This window comes from Camarhynchus parvulus, chromosome 3, assembly GCF_901933205.1.
Source record: "Camarhynchus parvulus chromosome 3, STF_HiC, whole genome shotgun sequence".
In the NCBI taxonomy this organism is placed as follows: Eukaryota; Metazoa; Chordata; class Aves; order Passeriformes; family Thraupidae; genus Camarhynchus; species Camarhynchus parvulus.
In genome coordinates this window covers 3181244-3201551 of record NC_044573.1, presented here as the reverse complement: position 1 = coordinate 3201551, position 20308 = coordinate 3181244, and the positions used below count along the sequence as shown (strand labels likewise).

General features: G+C 39.5%; 1 long non-coding RNA gene across 1 annotated transcript in view; it reads left to right on the top strand.

Moving 5' to 3' along the window:
- LOC115902263 overlaps positions 1-20308 on the top strand; it is a 430874-nt gene that overhangs the window by 105182 nt on the left and 305384 nt on the right. The window contains exon 2 of the long non-coding RNA XR_004060604.1: positions 4524-4586. This is a non-coding gene — a long non-coding RNA (uncharacterized LOC115902263). The remainder of the gene's footprint in view (positions 1-4523; positions 4587-20308) is intronic.

Sequence of the window (20308 nt, the reverse complement as noted above, 5' to 3'; positions counted from 1 at the left end):
TTTAGTTCTGTGGAGTTGGTTAAAAATGCTGTCTTTGATGTAAATCAATTGGAGCAATATTTGCAGTCTGCATAACAAAACCAAAATGGGTCTGCAAAGCTCAGGCACCCCACACATTTACTTTACCTCCTGTTTTTAAATTCTCTGTAGTTCAGATATTTCCAGTATATTTTCAGTGTTTCAGTATTGCTGGGTTAGTGATGTGTTCCTGTGGAGTAGATGGAAGTCATACAATGTAGTTTGCAAAAATATGTGCTTCAAGAAATACAAACACAAAACCAAATAAAAGGCTTGGGTGAAGAGGTGCATCCATTCACTGTTTGGCATTGAAATTCTGTGTTTCTGCTCAAAGAGATGCATTTCCATTTTGTGGTTTCAAGCACCTGCTTGATTTTTCTAGATTCAGTATTTGTGCACATCCTGAGGCTCAGGCTGGTGAAGTCTGACTCCCATTTTGAGGCAAAAATGGCCAATTGCATTGTGGGAAAGCAGAGAGCTCTTCAAAGGTATATAAATGAATTCCTTTCATTAAAGGAACAGAGGGACAAAATGCAAAAATCAAATAAATTCAAATATGTTTAAAAAGACTGATAATAGTCTAAAGGAATGACATGAAAGAGGCAGGAGGAACTTCAGAAGTACATAAGACACTATTAGCTTTTCCTTTCAGCTTCCAGTGCTGCAGAGGGTGTTGCAGGAATGTCTTCAATCCATGGCAGCCAAAAGGTCTGGAAGATGCACCAGCATCTTCCCCTTTGCCTCTGGCAGCAGGCATTGAGTCTGTGTGGCCCTGGTCATAGAGTTCAGTGGGATCAGTGGATTTCTGCAGAGGCTGTGCAGTGGGAAATGCTCCCTCAGCATTGCAGAGGAGCAGGAGCTCATTTCTCTGCAGGTCCCACATGGACATTACTCATGGCATCCATTTCTTCTAGAGCCTGTGATGGGCTGGAAGATGGGCTGAGTTGGAGATGTGCTTGTGAGGATCTGTCTGTGCCATCCTTTTTCTTGACAAGTTTATGGATCCCAAAATATGGTGGAAGATGTACCCACAGAGAAGGGATTTTATTTTTATTCACAGCACAGGGTAGAAAAGGGCTCTATTTGTAGTTATCCCTGCACATGTAGGGAAGAAGTCCTGGGTTTGATTTCATCCAGATTTAGCCTTGAAACAAGAAAAGTTAAATGTGCAAGATGGCTGAAATTCAGGATACTGAGTGTGTTCAGTGAAAAAAGAATTCCTTGGAGCCAAATGTATTGCTGAATGCCACCTTAAGTAGCTTTGCTGTCTCCTTCCATGGTTTTTTTACTGTCACGAATAGGATAAGAAATTGGAAAAGAGACAAAGGTGTTCGGAAAAAAGAAGACAAAAGAAGGTGTTTCTTTTAGGAACTTTGATTTACTCGATTTTGCTTAAAAACATTAAGCTTTTGCTGTACCAGTATCCTTTGAATAAAGGATGTCTGTCTTTCAAGATCTTGAATGGGAAAACATTCAGGTTTGTGTCAGGCAGAGCTTACAGATTTTTTTTTAGATGCAAGTTTAAAAACAGACACCTTTTTAAAAAGAGATTTTGGGGTTCTTTCTTTGTAACTTGACAGGATGGTTTGTTCATGTCAATAGTCTTTTGATCATTCAAAAGACATTGAAATAAAAAATGTCAATGCTTCCACTCTTTTGATCCAGCTCCCTTAAGTATTGTTGCAAGAGGAATATATCAGATTATTATAATTTTTCAACTTGGCTTTATGGATATAACCTGGAGCCGCATTTTTTGGGTCTAACCCACAGGACTTTGGAGGCTGGAGCCACATTTGTGGGTCCAACCCAGAGCACTTTGGAGCCATTTCTGCATATTAACAGTGCCATATTTTTTCCCAGTAGGAGAATAATTTCCTAAGTAATTTGTACTGATGACCACTCTTTGCTCTAGTTATAAAAGAACTAAAATGGGGTTTAGCTTTTTTTTTTTTAAATGCTGGTAAACCTAGAATTAAAAGTATAAAGTTGTGACTATGATGGGTTATTCTCTCTTGAATATCTCTGTAAACCCTGATCACAAAAACTGTAGGGAATGTTTTCTGTAGAATTGAAATTTAGCAGAAAAAGAAAGTACATAATTAAAACCAAATTCTGGTGTTTGTACAGAGGCTGGGATTTTATATATGTGTATAGAAAATAGTGATTCCAAATTTATTGAAATGGATTATTGTTTTGCATGAACGATAAGCTACACTTGAAAGCAACCATTTTCTAGGATTTGTTTTGTATCTCATTAAATGGTTAAAAGCAGCTTAAGCCTCCAATCCAGATGAATCAGGTGCAGACCCTCAAGATGGAAGATTTCTGTCAGGAGTGGTGAATCTGGACTTGTGCTGTGCCCCTTGTGTGTTTCAGGAAGCCCAGGCTGAAATCCCCACTGAAGCTACTAGGAGTTTTGTTCCTGACTTCAGTGGGTTTAGAATTTCACTGTAAGGATTTTTAGGTACTTTTTAAAAATGAAAAGGTGACCTGTTTAATACTGACCCAAATAATTCACTGCACAACTTCTGTCCTCCTCAAATTCCCACTCACAAGCCCATAAACCGAAAGAAAAACTGTAGGAAAGTAAAACTCTGGATTTCAAGTGAGAAAGCCACTTGAGATCTCTCCACATCACACTCTGGCTGCTTATTCTGGGTAGCAGAAGTGGCTGAGCTGGAGCTGTTATGATCCACAGCACTTTGTGAGGAGTGGGGAAGCAGAGACAGAAACTGGTGCACTTCGAAAATGCCTTGAGAAGGTTCGTGACACAAGTGACTGCAGCTCCCCTAGGGAATTGGCACCACGGCACACTCAGTGCTGCTGGGCCCTTTGAAAGGGGAGTTAAAAAAATCCCCTGTGGGATGCAGTGAAGGCACTGATTCTGCCAGTGAGAAAGTAATCCCAGGATTTCATCAAATCCCTACCACAGTCACACCCAAACGGATGGCACCGAGTCTCTTCTTTGGGTTTTGAGCTCTTCATTTCTGGAAAACAAGAAAACAGAAAGAAATACATAAAGATCTAGAATTGCAGAACAGGGAAATAAAATCAGTTTGTCACAGGAGATTTTTTTTTTTATTGACATCTTTAGTTTGTTTTGATGTCTGTAATTAAATCGCTAATTATGTGTTTCTGTTGCAGTGGTCATGCTTTTATTACATAATTGCTACAAGTTTTTCTCTCCCCACTAACAATATTTGTTTAACCTTAGTGCATGCTAGTTACATCCTTCAGAATGGAAAAGCTTAGAAACAGAGTTATTGATTGTTACAATTAACTAAATCAGAGGGGCTCAAAGTTCTTTGCCATAAATTAAATATGTTTTGTGGCACAGGATCAAAGATAATTAAAGGATGAAGCAATTGCAGTCATTAAACAATAAATATTATTTTGATGCCAGTTGAAGAAAATAAAGCAGTAACAAAAAAAAGGCAGGAAAATTGAGGGATTTTAAAAGGAGGGGAGAAAAGTTTAGCCTAGGGTAAAAACATAATTTAAAAAAATAATTTGCACTGTGATCCTTTGAGCTTCCTTCTGTGTTGTCTCAAAAAGCATCTGATTAGGTGAGATGCAATTCAGTCACCTTCTCTTTATTTTTTCCCTTTTGAGTTTAGGCATAATTTTTGTCAGTATATTTCAATGTATTCATTAATTTTTCTCATTTGTTTATTTTATGCAAACCATAAGAGACATTTTTTCCTCAGTGAAGATTGCCTCTTTATTTTATTTTGAAATATTTGTATATTTATTTCATTAAATGAGATAATGCTTTTTCTTATTAACATAATTTCCAGTACATTAAACATATTTCTCCACAGACAGAAGAGAGGAATCAGATTAAATGACAGTTAAATCACTTGCAGCAATTTCAACTGTTAAAAGAAATAAGTGTCTCTGTTTTCTTTGTGATCACGAGATGTGCTGTAAAGGGAAATGAAATACTAAAGAAAGGAGGGAAAACATAAAGAAATAATGACTGACTTATTGCAGTAATACCACAGAGAGAAGAAAAACTCACTACAAATAAAAGGAAAAATAATATAGTGGTTTTGAAAGTTACCAAAATTCATTTCTTATTGATGAGATCAGTGCAAGCCTTATACTGAGTAAACTGAGGAGGGAAAAAAATAGCAAAGCACAACCAAAGCCAGACAATGCCATCAACTGTGGGCAATGAAAGAAGGAATAAATACTGTGCATTTGGAGGGCTGTTACTCTAAATGCCTCTAATTTTTAAATAATTTATATTTTATCACATTTAGGGAGGAGAGGGAAGAAGCAATTATCTCTTGGTGAGCCAACCGTGCCCCTCTGCTGCTGTGTTCAGGGCTCTCCAAATGTCCAGGTGTCCCTCCTGCAGCTCTCTCCCCTTTTCTTGGGCAGGTGTGGGGCTGCAGGAAGGAGAAAAGCATCTTTTATTAGCTCTTTTAATAAGATCTTCCAGAATTATTACAATAATATTTTCTGTCCTAATTATATTTTATTATTATTGTAATTTCCAGAGTCTGAATCAGCTGCTTTGAAGAGATCTTGGGACTGAAGGACTGAGCTGAGGCATTTCTAAGGTAATGCTGACATTATTGTTTTGCCCCCAGTGAAGATTTCCTCTGTTTGTGCTTTTAGCTGTAAACTAGATATTTTTCACCGATTTTAAGTGCCTGATTTTTTAGTCCTGAGTAAGGACTAGTTCAATAGTTGCCATTTTCCTTCTTTTTCTCAGTTTCCCATCAGTGCACTCTGCAGCTTCACTGATCTCACCTTCAAGCTCAAATCAGAGAAGGGATTCTTGAGAAGGGGGACCTGTTCTAACTCCCTGCTCTATCTCAGAGTTAACTAAAATTATAATTTTTCAAGAATTTAAATGACAGTATTTTTGCTATTAAATGCCTGATGAGGAAAAGTGGTGCCACGGGGTACAGCATCCTCCCTTATGTGACATGGTGCAGGGAAAGAGGTGGAAAATGTCACCTTGTAAAGCTTTTAAGGAATTGTTTCCTGGGGCTGGAGAGCAGGCTCTGCCTTCCTGCTTGTGCTCATCTCCTGCAGCTGAGCAGGGACACTGCAGGGTCATCACCAAAGACTTTTGCACTCTGGGGTTGGTGTCCCTTGGGCCCCCTTTGGAAGTTGTATTTGCTGTGCCAAGGGGCCTGGTCAGGCAATGGAGGTGGTAATGGAATTTAACAGTTGAGGAGACTGAGAAATTCCAGAGCATGTGAAACATAATTAAAGAAATAAGCCAGGAGCATCTGCCACCATCCTCTGTGGACATCCTGCCAAGCAGAGTCACATCTGTGCCCCTGGAGGGGCACCAGCCCAGCCCTTGCTCACAAGGGCTCCAAAGCTTCTGGTGGGCACAGGCCAAGGGTCACTCCAGGTTGTGCCACAGGATCCCTGCCCAAGGAAATTCTGCACGACAGAGAGAGCTGGTAAGTGGAACTCAGTGCACAGAAACGTTTCTGATGGTGCTGCTCATACTTACAAACTTCATTATCATATTTTCAGGGGGCATAATAATCATGAATGTGTTTATTGTGCCCTTGTGAGCTGGGGCAGGGACGTTATCCTTTTTCACACACATGGAATTGAGACATAGGCAGGAAAAGTACTGAGCTCCAGCTCATGTGGGAGGGAGGGCTACCAGGGACCTGCTTCTGTTTGGTGGCTTTTCCTGCAGGATCCTGACCCCTCTTCTTGGCTTTAGGTCCTTGTTCAATGTGTCTAAATAGGAGATGAGTTGTGCTGGGATTCCTCTGCAGTCAATTAAGGGAGATGGGGATCTCCAGAGGAGAATTCTGACCTCCTCCCAATGGCTTTTGGAGGGTGTCTGCAAAACCTGCCTGCTCTCATTGAAATGCCTTAAGAGAGGCTTTGACATCTCTCTGCTCTGGACACTCGCTAAGGAAAAGATTTGATTCAAAACCATCATGAAACAGAACATTTCCCTTTTTGCCTCTGCTGAAGAGGCCAAGCACAGCTGTAATTAACTTTTGAAGATGCTCCATCATGGTTACAAAATGTGACTGTGGCTTAGGATGTTGCAGAAGGGGCAGAAACAAGTAAATTAAAAGCTGCCTTGATGACGTGTGAGGTTCAGTGAACAGATGTCCTGCACTGGATTTTGTTGCAATCCAGTCACTCTCTAAATACCTGTGAAGTTCTTATTACTGTGGACAATTGTCCTTTTTGGTCTCAGAGTTGGACAGGCAGGATGACCCAAACATTCTCTGTGTCCATTTCAGACTTGAGTTTTTAAAAGTGTGAGTAAAGGCTTAGCTAAACCTTTTTAAGGAAACTGTTTTTAAATCAGGAAGATGATGAGAGGAATGTCTTTCAGAATTTACCAAGTTTATATTTTGCATATTCCATACAGAGGCTGTTTCTTTTCTTGTGACATCGCAAAAAATGAAATTAGTTTTTGACTGGGAGGAGATGATGATGAAGGTGTGCTCAGAATAACATGATTTAGCTTTTGGGAAATGTTAAAGCATGACTACGTTGGACCTTTTTATATTAGACAACAGCAGTTTTTCCATTCTGCACTAAATACTCCTTTCAGATTTCTCATCTTGCATGATATTGCCTATTTCATGCCTCTGACAAAGTGGCTGAAACAAGCTCTTTCCCTAAACTTGTGATATTTGTGGATAAAGGATTATTACCTGTGGTATTTTTTAAGCAATGAATAAATTACATTGTTTAGGCAGATGCAGACAAGGTGTTGGGTTTCTTGTCTGATGCCACAGCAAAGCTTTGTGTCAGAGTTCAGAGGGGATGCAAGAGCATTGTGCTTGGATCAGTGGATTTTGGATCTGAAGTGGTCTGGAATATACACTGGGATATTTTCCTATTCTGTTTTTCATATAGTGTTTTGACTGTGTGACCTGTTCCATTGTCACATGGCAATATTTTAAAATAAGTGAGCAAATGAGGGTGTTTAGAGGGTACTAAAATTCATCAGTACCTTGCTGTTGTGGATGTGCATGGTGGCACTGCCATTCCACACTCCTGGGTGTTGGCAATAATGCACCTGCCTTTCCTGGAGAAAGGAGCACACCAGGTTCATGGAACACTTCAGGGCAGAAGGGTGCCTTGGGAATTGGGCTTCTCCTGGCAGCTCTGGAGAAAACCGAGTGAGACTTCACTCTTGGATTTGGTGGTGGGTTCTTTGTTTTTATATGACACAATAGGAATGGCAAAATGAGAGAAAAAATAAGGTTGATTGCTCTTCAGAGAAGACCTTAGACAGCAGAATCTCCCACTCCAGTGACTCTGGTACATGTCTGGCTTGATTATTCCTGTCCTGTTGAAATATGAGGCAGCTGGACAACATCTTGACTGAAATACATTGGAGGGATATGGAAATGTGAAGTACAGCTTTTGTGAAAATCAGAATCTCTGTTCACTTTATCTATCACTACACTTGTTGATCCTTGTGACTATGATGCAATTGATTATCTCTAAAAATGATTCTCCCTGAGGTGTGGGGACTGTGCCTTTCCCTAATGGATGAGCAGAGCTCATCCAGTTTCTCCCAGACTCGAGGCAGATCGAGGTTAGAATTTTTAACTTTTGTTTTGCTTGGTCGGTTTTTTTTCCTGTGACTGTCAGTTCAGTTTTATTTTCCAAAATAAAATTCCAGGGTAACGTTGTAGCCTCCTCTGAAGGCATTCAGCTGCTCTGTGAGTGTACCTCACTTACCAGCCCAGCTTGCTGAGGATGTGAGGTTCAGCCTGTGGTCTGTTCCTCTTCTCCCTGCAGTGACTTTGGCATTTCTAAACCTGTTTGCAGAGCAGAGCAACGTCTCAAAGTCATTATGTTTTATGAGTTGCATAATTACCAGTGTCTGGATATGGGATGGGGATACCTCAGTGAGGAAAACATGGACAGGGCTCATTTGATGCCATTTCTCTCTGCTGGCAGCAGCAGTGGGACACACCACAGCATTCACTGCTGTCCTTTGCACGATGAGGGGCCTGAGTTGGTGTGGCAGAGCAAAAAGTGATCATGGCAAACCAAGTTTCAGTAGTTCTCTTGCTTTGTGCAACAGATCATTGTTTCTTTTTATGGGGATTCAAATGGAAAAAGTGGCTTAGATGGGGGGAAAAAATCTCTACTTACAGTTTTTCTAGATACTTCCAGCAAATGGGAACATAATAAAATGATTGTGTTTCTTGAAAAAGTTTTAGTTAAATTTAGCTTTGTTTTCTGGTTAAAAAGGGGAGGGGGTGGAGTGATAATAAATGTCATTTGAAAATAGAAGCGTCCTTGGTTTCCTGTTTTCAGTAGGCTTAAGAAAATTCATTTGTTCTACTTGTAGTTTGTCAATTGATGCCTCCCTTCCAAAACTGTCTGTGGGCCGCCTTAGCCAGAGTTTCCTACAGTTATTTTTGCACTATTGTTAAACAGAACCATGCAGCATGTTGCTTTTTCAATTTACTGCGTGGGATCTGCACATAGTTTTCCATTGTGGCATATTTGTGTCTTTGTCACTTTTATTGTTTATATGCCAGCATATGGCCAGAAAAAAACAAACTTCTTTCCTCAGTTTTCTTCTTTTGTATTGTTTAGTCCACAGTGCCTTTACAGCAACAATTTGTAAAAATCAAATTCCTGGAATGTAATTGGTTTGCTTGAAAAAAAGAAGGAGAACTGGGAGAATACATCTCAGAGATTGGTGAGTATTTAGAAATGGCTTTATTTTCCTATCCAGGGCTGCACATGGGGCAAAAAAGCCAATGCCTGTTTTTATTTAAACTTCAGTTTGGTCATTTAGGCTCATATATCTCACCATGCCACTTGCACAGACATTAGTGCCTGCATCAAGATCTTCTCTAGAGCAAGCATTGCCAAAATCTGCCAGCATGGATTTCAGTGCCTGACAAGGACCAGATGTTTGCATTTGTGGGATATGGAACCCCAAACCCAGCAGTTGTCCAACTGCTGCTTTATTGCAGTTGATCTAAAATTGACCAGAGATATACGGGGTTTGGGGATTTTATTTTTAACAGTACTGACAGTGTAGTTTGAGGTTGTAGAAAAGACCATTTTTTCTTAATTTCTGTGTGGCATCAATGCTTACATGACATCCTGATAAAAAAATTTCTTGGTTTATCTACTACTAAAAATCAATTCAAACTAGGCCATATCCATGAAGTGAGCAGCTCTGGCATTCCATAGGTTATTGGCACCCGCTGGCACATGATTTACTTTTAATTTGAGGCTGGAATGTTGTCGTTAGCACAACTCCTGAAAAACAAGGAGATAAATTTTAAAGCAAAATAATCATTCACTTGCAAAACTCTGCTTACTTGTCAGTGCACTTCCAGTGTACCACATATTTTTAGCAGTAACCAAAGACCAGTAACCAGTTTGAAATCCCATACAACAGATGGATAAATCATGATAAATCCACGATGTTGGCTTCTCCTGGATTTTCCATTTGTTGGAAGCTGTTGCATACCATACAACCCACCATGTAAAAGCCTGCTGGAAACAAAATACGATTTTTCTGTAGTTTCTTTGGTTAGTGAAGTATTTTCAAGAATACCAACAGTGATTTGAGGTAAAGAATCCTGCAGCAATTAGGATTCATTTACTGCTGGAGCACTTTATTAATTACACGTTTGTAACCACATGGATGGTCACAAAACCATTCGCACATGTCTGAATTTGGAGATTTGCAGACAGAAGATTTAACGTAAACATGGAAATGTTAAACTACTCATCTGTAGCCTGCAAAGAAGATAACAAGAAGGATTCTGTTCTCAGTGTGATTTGTGAACAATGCTAAGTAAATATTCATCATTAATATATAATAACTGTTGCTTTTGGCAGTTCACTTTTCATTTAATTTGATAATGTGTCCAGTAAATGAAGTGGTACAGGCTGCAGTGTTTTACCATCACAATTGCATATTTTCAATCATTGTTAAATGAAGGCAGCTCAAGGCAAAGCTTTAACCCCCACTAGTTTTGTGTGTGATAAAAAGAGAAGGCGCTATCAATCTTTATTGTCTGTCTCGCTTACTGTAATTGCATTCAATAGTCCACTGATTCTGTTGTCTGTGCTAATGTCAGGAACAGGGAAGAGCCAGATGCTCAGACTTGATCAGATGCATCCAGTGGCCACTTTGATAAGTTGGCAGCAAGGCTCTGGCTTCGATGATAAATTGTGAGTGCTGCGGATTATGAGCAGCTGAACACCGGGAGTGTGTGTGGGGAAACTTCTTACCTGCTTGGAATCTGCATTCCAGTGCCAGCCAAAGGCCAGCCCAGGGGTTATTCCAATGCATCTCGTGCTGGGAAGGTGCCAGGGAGTTGTATTCTCATGGACAGCAGCACAACAAAAAACCCAAACAGCCTCAGAGCGATTTGAACATGACATTGAATAGTCCTGACACTGTAAAAGGTGTTTCAAAATAGCCTCCAGTAGTTATGGTTATCTGATTCAACAGGAGAGCTTTGGAATGATGGTATTCCATGCTTTAATCCATCTTAAAAGTTGTGTTTTCTTGGCACCTTTCTTTCCCCCTCTAATGTGAAGTAGTGCCTGGAATGTTTTGCAGAGTATCAAACAATAATGCTCAGTGCAGTATGAGCAGTGATGGATCTTTGTGAGGAAGAAACTCCAGTGTAGACAAGGGCACTGTGGAATAAGGTGCTTTCTGCAGGTTCTCTGCACCTTTAATGTTCCTCAGAGATTAATTATAATTATTTAAGCTCTTCAGTGAGTGTCATCCCTCAGACAAGTAGTTGTTAAAGGAGATCTGGAAAGACTCAAGAGTCTCACCTTCACCTAGTTCGTATCATTTGTGCAGAAAATGCTCCTGTTTTCCCCTCAGGATTGATGTGAAAGGTGTAATCCTAACTGTGGATGGTGCTTACAAGTTTGTCATATGTGGCATCACTTGTGGCTGACAGTTCCAGATTGTATGTGCATCAGGTTTTGTTTGGTACAATTTGATCTTTTTTGGGTGCTCAGGGAGAGGACAAGACAATCCTTTCACCATCACTTCTCTTGGATACTTCAGGCAGCTCCTTTGCTGCAGGTGTGTAGGAGCATCAACCTCACCCTGTGCAGTGTAGCCACATGATAAATAACCTCTGCTAAGGCTCTGATGTGTACATAAAAGAATCATTATTTGAGGAAGCTTGGAAAACTAAAATTAGTTCCTTAAATTCAACAGTACCTACTGTTGCCTTTTTCCCCCCCACTGCATTTTTTTTCAAATTAATTAAAGTGCACAGATGTTCAATTAATGCCTAAAAAAATCCATGGCTACAGCTGTGAAGCAACATTGTTGAGATTTAACATATCTAATAATGTTTCTCTCTTTGAAGAAATTCTATTAATGACACTCTGCTAAATAACTTTGCATTGATAAATTAAAGGAAATGTGGAGTAAACTAGAAGGAGATGTCAGCTGTCTGCTCCACTTATTTATGAGAATAACAGAGAAGCCCAAAATAAAAGATCTGCTTTTCATTTTCTTATACTAACATGTGGAAGAATTCTGGTTTCTAGGCAAAATGTATCAATTTAGCTGGAAATTATCAATACCTCTCTTGCAATTCATGGAGAGGTAGCTTGAAAAAGCTGCCATGGAAAAGCCAGCTGCTTACACTAAGCACATTGGGATTGAGAATTCCTTCAGTGCTGCTGTGTAAGGTGGAATAACAGCAGAGTCTTGCATGTGAGCCATGGTAACTGCTAATACCACAGGGGCTTTTAATTTACATTGTTAAATTGTGGTAAAAGCAAAAGAGCTCAGGATAATGCAGGAGGTGTGGTGAGAACAGCAGAGGTGCTGCTGGACCAGGAGCTGTTTGAGGAGTGGTTGTGCTGCTCAGGGAAGGGTCTCAGATACAGAATGGTGAAGTGAAGTTGGATGTGAGGGCCAACAAATATCTGTGTGTTCTGTAGGGTGTGCTCAGTTTCTGAACAGAACTGCCTGAGCCACATGAATTTATCTGCTGTGAAGTGTAAAATACAGAAGGGGAGTTTAATACTTCTTTGAATTGTCACAGTTTCTCTGCTAGGCCGGCTGGTGTCCAGTGGAGGGCTAGATGTCACCCCCCAGTAAATGCACCAGTAATCCTCCTTTTCATTCAGCACAGAGGATTTTGCCCCTGAGTTATTTTGTTGGTAGCCTTTATCTTCCTAAGCATGAATTGATAGCCCAGAAGAGACTGAAGGCACGAGCCTGTGCTCGAGGATGTCCCATCCTGTGCTTCTAACACCTGGGCAGTTGCTCAGTTTGTATTGTCTGCACACAAACCAAGGCATTTTCTGACAAAGAAAATTACCAGTAAGATCATGTTCAGTAAAGTGAAACTGGGCTTTGTGCTGATGTTTCCTGTGTTAGGCCAGAATTCCATCTCCTAAATTAGTGCAGCTCCACTGGAACTAGAAAAGATCATTTATACAATTGTCCCCTTGATTGTTTTGGCTCCAAACATCTAGAGAACTGCTTAGTGATACAGCACAGGATTGTTTTTATTCTTACCTACTTGCCATTAAATCAAAACTAAGTAATTTTTACAGGCTAGTTAGTTGTAAAGGAATACCCTTTAAAATTCCCTCAGGAGTTTTCTCCAGGTTTGACAAGTTGTTTTCTGCTTGAGGTGGAGCTGTGTCATTTGTAGTGTGTTTGTACAAGCACCCATTGCTTGTGCATTCAGGAGTGGGGAGTTTCTTTCTTTTCAGCTCTCAGGTAATCTTAGAAGCAATAATCATACCTGTCTTTTCCAAGTGGTGTGGCTTCACTGGATAATTTTGGAAATAATTTGATCTGCAGATGGTCTGCTAGACATGAGTTCAGTGCTCTAGGACTTGCTTTCTGAAAGCTTTACCAGAACAGTAGATAAGAGATAGGACCTGATTTTTGTCTGGGGCCAAAAAAAGGCATTTTGTGCGTGAAAAATATTGTCTGTATGTTTTTGCAGCTGCAAATAATTGGGAATAGACGTAATGGTTGGAGCTATTGCTTCATTTGTGTTTGCAGGTGATTTCAGCCCAGTCTCACTACTCTAAATGGATCCCTGATTCTGTTGTCAGGGGAAGTTACTCATCCCCAGCCAAGCAGATCAGGATCTGCACATCCACCTCCTGGATGGGGGTCTCAGGTGGGACAAAAAGTGGAAAACTGAGAGCACATGGAAAACAAAAATATGTGTCCAATATCTTCTTTAAAGAGTTGGGAAGAACCAGGTTTGGAAATATTCTGATGCTCTTCTCCAATGGTGCAACATTCAGAATTACCGTGCCTAGAAACTGTTGGCTGCAAAGGAGAGAATTCTTCCCTTTAACTCAAAAACCTTCATTTCACAATCAAGCATCTAAAATAAAAATTTCTTTGAGATAAATTGTCTCAAATTAAGGAACCAAGCCAATTTTCTTTTAAAAGATAAAGTCAAGTCCCTGAACTTAGCAACAGATGAGTATGTGAGAATAAAGTTTGTAGTTAGGACCAGTTTGAGGAAGCAGAGAAGAATTTCTGAAACATCTCAGAAGAATTAAATTTGAATTTCATCCTGAAAAAGTTTTGGCATGGAATTTCTCTCAATTTGTGGTGTACTATGCAAGGTAAACTTCTCCTAGCTATGGGACAGAAGCCCGAGTCCAGAGCCTTTGGAAGTCACCAGCACCTTTGCAGTTGAATCAGCAGATCTGGGATCACATTTAATGAACTTGTAGTATTTTAAAAATAAAAATTTCCTTTTTTCTCTCTTGCTTTTAAAGCAATTTCAGAGCAGTGGGGTCAGATTGAGTTCTGGAACTCAGTGCTCTGATTTCTCACTTTGTGCAGTAATTCCCGCTTGTGTTAAGTTGAACGTTGTCACTGGACATTGTGCTCTTGATGAGCTGAAAATCTTCACCTTTGGAAGGAGACCAGTGACTGTGCAAAATGAAAGTTGTTAGAGATAGGCTTTAAACTTTTCCCTTTTTACTTCTCATAGGGGTTTTATTAGTAGTGAGCTGGGCAGATTTGAACAAAACCCTGCTGATGCTTTTTATGCGTTTTCCTGTGTTTGTAGAATTGGTTTGAGTTATGTTACAGAGTCTGGAGTGTAAAGTTCCCTGGCTGTAGTGGGTTTCTGTGTTATATTTTAAAATATCTGCATGCTGAGATATCCAGTAATGTGCTTTTTCAATAGGAGTTTGGGGAGAAAGCTCAGCATTTTGAACACGTGCTGTAAATTCTTAATTTGGCTTGCCCTGGAATTTTCAAGGAGTATTTGTGAGATCCTGTGAGTGTTGTCAGCACATTGTTGGGGAGGGGATTCAGTGTATATGTGGTGGCTGTGAACAGGTCCATGAAAAGCAGCCACAGAAACTTCCAGGAGCATTTGTGTGGTGAAGTCCAACACCATCACTGGGTATCTGCACAGATGTTAAATGGCTGTCACAAAAAAAACCAATCAGAAACGTTCAGGTGTTGAAAATTATTCAAATTATGTAAATAGTCAGATGTTTCATATAAAAATAAGAAGATGCCACCTTGTGGTAAGAAAGATGTTTTAGTGTATCCATGAACCTTTTGGATGAGCAGGCAAGGATTTTTAATTCTTTTTAAAGCAATAATTTAACAAATAAAATGAAATTTTGGGTCGAGAAGTGCACGGCCAAACTTCCCCTTTCCCATGTGTTTTCCTGCTTTTGTGTGCTCAGAGTTTTCACAGGAGTGCTGAAGCAAAGGCTGAATATTTCCCAGCTTTGTATTCCTGTGTCTTTCCCAAGCTGTTTGCTGTTACCCCAGAAATCTGGGGCTGGGAGGAGGGACCCCCTTTCCCTTGGCACAGCTTTGGGGGCTGAGCCTTTTTTTGGTGGCTGTTGATTTGGGGTTAATTGTGTGGCCAGGCTGAGGGAGCAAAGTCTTGTCTCTCTTTGCTGCTCAGCACTTCGAGCAACTGTGATTTGATTTGCGGCCAAACTGGAAAAATATGGAAAAATAAAGGTTTTAAAAGATGGATAAGATCTCTAAATTTATCTAACAGGCAGGCAGGGCTCATACCTGTGTTATTATAATGGATATCTGTTCTTGATAATGGATTATATAAAGTTTGTCTTTGCCTTTGCACTTACTCAAACTCCATTAACAATTACAAGGTGAATTGTGTAACCTGACAACATCCTCTTTCTCACCAGGATGCTCTTCTTTAAATCCTGTTTGGATTTAAAAAAAAGAAAACTAAACCCCCACCCCCCCAAATGTTACGCTTTCTCTTTATTTTATTATTCTGTATTCTACTTGTGTGATTTGAATAATCTACTTTATGAGCCACACACTTAGTGAGAGCACAGCACAACTGCTGTCATGTGCATGGCAACAAACTGCTGTTGTCTGACTGTTTGGGTCTCTTTATTTTACACATTGATGGGCAGGAAAAAACTACAGGCAAGAGAATAATTGGAAAATGTTACACTCCTAAATTTTCAGTGTTCTTGTGCACACACAGCCTCCTTAACAGCAGGGGATGTGCAGGCACTTCTGTGCATATCAAGGCTAAATAATAATAATAATAATAATAATAATAATAATAATAATAATAATAATAATAATAATAATAATAATAATAATAGGGTTAGCAATTTTTCCCCAATTTGAAGAAGTATTGTGCTTGTAATTAAAACATATTTTCTCTTAACATAATTTATTTCCTTGCATAATGTAATTTGACAGAGCATTATAAATGTATATCTCTATGCTTCATGACCCCATTATGAGGACAATTTTTCCATAGTAATTCATTTGTGTTGTGTTTCTTCTTGCTTTCTGATTACACAATCAGTATTGAATTGTGCAACCAACATCCTGATTAAAATGAGACAAAAACCTATACAGCTCAGCTCCCTGAAAATCTCCTCTTGTTCCCCTAAAGACAATGGCAAAATTCTTATTTGTTGGAGGAGACAAAGTTATTAAAATGGATTGCAAATGTGAAGAGAAGAAGGTGGAGCTCCAGCTCCCCATGGGAGGAAGGCAGGGTAGGAAGTATCAACCACAGACACAATTTGGAGAAGTATTGCAGGAAAAAAGGAAAACATTTAAAAAGCCAGGACTGACAAGAGGGATTTGGGAGAATGTTTCTATTTTTTTTCCCAGATTTTAGGTATATATATTTTTTTCACAGCAGCAATTTATTTATTTAGAAAATAACTTCAAAATAAACCAAAAAAGTGATTTTTAGGCAGGAGTGATTATTCTTCCAAATGCACAAATAATTTTATTTTTGCTTTTATTTTTAATTCTATCCCATCACCCGCACATCAGGTGCTGCTGTGGGCTTCGCCTACCCCATTTACAGCTGCTGTGTTTCCATCCAAAATGTGCTTAGGAAATAATATGAGCCAACCTGTTCAGCCACTTGAGAAGGGTTACAAAATCATTAGTCTGGACTAATTTTTGTGCTTAAAATTAAACACACATTCTGGCAAATAATAGGATTAAAATCTGAATTGTGCATATTTTTGTCTGGGGTTCAATTTTCTTGCTTTCTTTTATGCTCATTTTTTCAACTCTTTGTAAATAATATAGTATTTGATTATTGATTGGCTAGCAGTTAGAAAAGCAAAATTTTGATTAATTTCTTGAAAATATTAATAAGATGAATGCCAACTGTATAAGCATATTTGCAGTGCTGTGTTGATCTTGGAAATAATCAACTGTAAAAATTAGGTCTTAGTCCTTGAGACTCAAACATATCCAGAAGAATGGAGAAAGGGAGTTGCAGCTTTTCCCTGTGAACTCTGGCACCCATATTTATTGATTGATTTGGTCAATGAGGATGGGTTTAGATGGAACATGGGCTGACCACAAACAACAGCAGCAAATTAGTCACAGGTATTAGAAAACGGGGCCACAAACGGGGCCACAAAAATGCTGATTAATATCAATTATTAATTAAAAAAACAAACTATTAGAGCAGAAGTTTGGCCTCATGGTCCATAATTTAATTTGAGAGCTGTGAGTTCCTAATTTTAATACCTTATATTTTTCTCATAGCACACACAGTTTTATATTATCTCCTCTTGCTTCCTATAGAAATAACACTATTTACTTCAGTGGTACTACTTGAGATGTCATAACTCCAAGTAGTTACAGTTAGAACTGGTTGAGAAATGGGAAACATCTTATAGAACATTTCTGACCAATTCTAATTATTGCCCTTAATGTATCGTTGCAAAATTTGAAACAGGATTTCTTTGGAAGTTGTGACCTGCTCTTTGAAAGTAGGGGAAAATAGTTATTTTTAATCACCTTCATCTCAAGAGCTGTAATTGAGGTTATGAAGTTATAGTGGATTAACAGGTTAGTGATTTTTTTTTCAATATGGAGAAAAAAATTCAGCAAGTTTCTTATAAAAACTTTACTAAGTGCTCAACCTTTGAACACAAATGCAAAATCAAATGTTTTAAGTTCGGGCCATAAGCTTCACATTAGAAATTAATCATGAGATGTTTTGGTGATAAAATCTCTCTCATTTGAAAATGTAATTTATTAACCAGCACAATATCTATTTCAGGGCATTATTCAAACTGCAATAAAGATTTTCATAATATTAGAATAATATGCCGATATTAAGCCCTGTGTGAAAGGCGAGCACTTTTCCCTTGGCTCACAACCATCCCTTGGGGATGCAAACCCCAATGCCAGGGATGGGAGCTGCTGTTTGCTGGAGGGACAGAAGAGCTGCTCTTTGCTGGTGGAACAGAGGTGCTGGTGGAACAGAGGGGTCCCAGGGAATGTTGGAGGGGCTGTGAGCTCCTTGTCCTTGAGCTGCTCCCCTTGGCCTCAGTCCCTTTTCCCCGGCAGGTGGACAGCAACCATGAAATCCTTCCCAAAGCCTCTCCCATGGGCACAGCAAGGGCAGGGCTTCCTGTGGGCACCTGCCTGGGGTGAAGGGTCTCAGGGAGCCTTGGAGATCCCATCCCCTGCACTTCCAACTCACTGCTGCCTGTCCTCCTTCCCATGCAGCTCCGCACTGCTGGTGGCTCTGCGTGCAGCAGGATAGGCGGTGTGCGTTTGATCCAAAGGGAACGGAACAGACGGAAGTCTTGGGATTGAACTGTGTTGTCTCTTTCTGTGCTTGGGGAAGGAATAGTCAGGAAAATGAGAGCAAAGTATTAGTTCTAGGCAAAAAGAAGATCCTTGCAGTTCCTCTTGCATTTGCATGATTTTCTTTAGGTTGTAAAAATAATTTAATGTGACTGCAGCGTCTGGTTGTGGGAAGCCTCGTGGAAAGGCAAGAAGTACCTGACAGCATTTGAACTGTGCTATTTTGCCTGTGCTGTAATTATTTTCATTTATGAAATTCTAAATTCGAAATTCTGTTTTAAATATTGAATATTTCTGGTGAACTGACAGCTTGTGCTAGCTTTAGGATATGCCTGCTTGGTAATTATTCATGAGAAGAACAGCTGAAAACAAACTCGTTATACACCTTGGCAAGTCACTGTGATTTGAATTCTGTGAAATTTCCCTATGGCCATGTGACTTTATTCTAAAGTACTCTAACAGTGCAGATGTCCAGAATGCCGTAGTTGTTACAAATGTTATTCCTGTAGTCAAAGTTTGGAATCATCAGTGCTTCAGGAGAAGTGGAAGGAAAAAAAAAAAAAAAAGAAGAAGAAGAAAAAAGAGAAGAGGAGAAAAGACTGATGATAGAGGGTGTGTTTTGAGTGTTTGTCACATACTTCATTATGTGCAGCTCCCATACATTACCAGATATATATCATAGGGGATATATCTTAGTGCATGTTCAGGGCATAGAATGGAATTTACAATGCCTGCAAGAACACCCTGCTGAAATGCACTAAGTGTTTGAAATATCTTGTTTAAGCCATGATACAATAAGCATCAGCACTGACATTTTTGGAAGTTTAAAAGTAAGATAATTTCTGTGTAACATCGAATGAAGAATCGAAATGCTTCAGATTTAGCTAAAAATAAAACATTTCTCTACTTTTGCCTTTTCTTTTTCTTCTCCATATGGCTCCTGAAGCATTCCTTAATTTAAATAGGTTTTAGAGCTCATCCCTTATAGTTCCTGAAGCATTCATTGCTTTTGAGAAAAAAAACATTTTAGCATGTGCTATTCTTGTTATTCTAATTAGAAAAAAACAGCTGGTCCTGTGCAGCTCTGACTGGAGTCTTTTTCAACACATTGTTCAGATTATTTTTTCTCTTTTTCTGTCAAGCCACAGGCTACCACCTCTCCTCATCCCACATGAGCCAGCCCCCAAACACCTGCATGTGCAGCCTGAACCCACACATCTGCCAGGGAACACAAAGAAAATACTTCATTGGCCACAGGACACGTACATCAGATTACATATTAGGAATATCTGTATTCTCAAGGAACTGCAAGTGACTCCGAGCTAATGGCCAGTGCCTTCCATTGCCATCCAGAGGAATTTTTAGGTGCCTTTACTTGCATTCCTGCTCCTTCATATAAACCAACTGAGATGCTTTCCTTTAAAAAAAAAAAAAGGTAATCAGCCTTTGGTTAGGATTTTGATATCTGTAAACGTGTGTGCCTACAAATAATCATTGGAGCTGATCAAAGTCCCACTCGCTGTTGCTATGGAAATGAATCCCCATTTTGTTTACGGATGGGTATGCGCCACATGACAGGGAATGATGTCAGGTGGAAAGCTGAGATAAATTAAATTTGTGGTCTGAAGTTATTAACATATGTTTTGTGTGAGGGTGTGCATGTGTATTAACTAAGAAAGGGAAGATCCAGAAAATTCTGTTCCTTTAAAATATCAGGGAAACAGCACCTTCAACATAAATCATGGCATCATTTCTTCCAGTGGGATGAAAGAGACGCAGAGAGGCTGGGGCAAGGCTGTTTCTGTGGCGTGTCCAAATCCATGGAGTTGTTCTTTAATAGTCCTATTCATTGTTTAATTTCCTTCTCCATTGTTTCCCCCTGTGTGAGTTCCATTTGTTGGTCAGATTGCTCTCACAACTGTCCTGAACTTTGCGTCCGTGTGTCTTGCCCGAATGGAAAGTCAGAATTCATTTCTAGCTCTGAGTAAAAAAAGTAATTTATTTACAAATTAAATTAAATAACATGTGCATCTGAAGAATAAATTGCATTAATCCTTCTGTAGACTGTGTATGGATTAGTTAAGAGACACGTCAGAAATGTAAAATAAGAAGCACTTGTCCCATGATAACACCGGATGCAGCAGAGAAGAGGAACCACTGACAAACAGCCAAAGCTTAAAGGTTCGAGCAGCCCAAAACAATGCCAGATTTTTCCTTTCCAGAGTTTGA